A 1350-nucleotide genomic window follows, 5' to 3' on the forward strand; every position below is an offset into this window, starting at 1 on the left:
TTGGCTACAGAATCAGCTGGACTGTGAAGCCTGGAACAGGATTCTCACTTCCGCATGGAGTATGGCTCTGGGGGCAGCTGGGAAGGCTGGAGCGGGCAATTTGGGGGCAGCATGGTGTGGGCTGGGAAGGCCGGAGCAGGGAATTGGGGGTAGAATGGTGTGGGCTGGGAAGGGCCGGAGCAGGTAATTTGGGGCAGCATGGTGTGGGCTGGAAATGCCAGAGCGGGGAATTTGGGGGAAGCATGGTGTGGATTAGGAAAGCTGGAGTGGGGAATTTGGGGGCAGTATGGTGCGGGCTGGGAAGGCCGGAGCGGGGAATTTGTGGGCAGCATGGTGTGCGCCAGGAAGGCGACACGGGGAATTTGGGGACAGTATGGTGTGGGCTGGGGAGGGCCAGAGTGGGGAATTTGGGGGCAGCATGGTGTTGGCTCGGAAAGCCGGAGCGCGGAATTTGGTAATGGCATGGCATAGGTTGGTGTAACCCAGAGTGACACTGTAGCAGCAAAGAAGTAAAGTTGAACTCAGAAGTACAATTTCAGTGATCCTGGCCTCATCAACACACCTTACAGTAACTATACTGTGACTGTAAAGAGTCTTAGATCGAGTCTGACCTTATCAACACAGCTCCGTAACCATACAGTGCCAATAAACAGTATGACAGTGAGCCTGGTCCCAGCTATACATCTCCCAGTTACTACACCATGACTCCTATACACTTACTGGGAGGTATGGAGATGAGGCCAGGCTCACTCTCTCCTGCGTTGTTTGTGTGTTGTATGGAGCTTTTGCTGAGTCCATCAGGAAGGATGTGAGCCTGAGAGGGGTGACTATTCCAGGCAGAGGAGGCCTGCAGGTCAAAGCCTCCCTGTACATGGATGACGTCACCGTTTTCTGCTCTGATCCGCTGTCCGTGTGTAGACTCATGAGCACCTGCGACCAGTTTGAACTGCCCTTGTGAGCAAAGTAAATTGAGGCAAGAATGAGGCCATGTTCTTTGGGAACTGTGCCGACCGATCCTTCATTCCCTTCCTCGTCAGGACAGATTACCTGAAGGTGCAGGGAATATGGTTCGGAGAGGCTGGGGTATGAACAAAATCTTGGGAGGAGTGCATCACCAAAGTGAAGCAGAAACTGGTCTTTTGGGAGCACTACTTCCTCTCCATTATGGGTAAAAACCTGGACATCAGGCGTCAGACACTCTCTTTCTGCTGTTGTACATGACGCGGTCTGGCCCATTCACCAAAACTGTGCTGTTTCAGTCTCCTGAGCCATCTTTCTTTTCATTTGGAGATAGACCAGGTCTGCAGGGACTCCGTGTCCAAAACACTGGATAAGGTGGGGAAGAATGGA

General features: G+C 52.7%; 1 pseudogene; it reads left to right on the plus strand.

The window, feature by feature from the left end:
* Positions 1 to 1350, plus strand: part of LOC125488077 — a 22936-nt pseudogene that overhangs the window by 1748 nt on the left and 19838 nt on the right.

Source organism: Rhincodon typus, chromosome 49, assembly GCF_021869965.1.
Source record: "Rhincodon typus isolate 14 chromosome 49, sRhiTyp1.1, whole genome shotgun sequence".
NCBI classification, from domain to species: Eukaryota; Metazoa; Chordata; class Chondrichthyes; order Orectolobiformes; family Rhincodontidae; genus Rhincodon; species Rhincodon typus.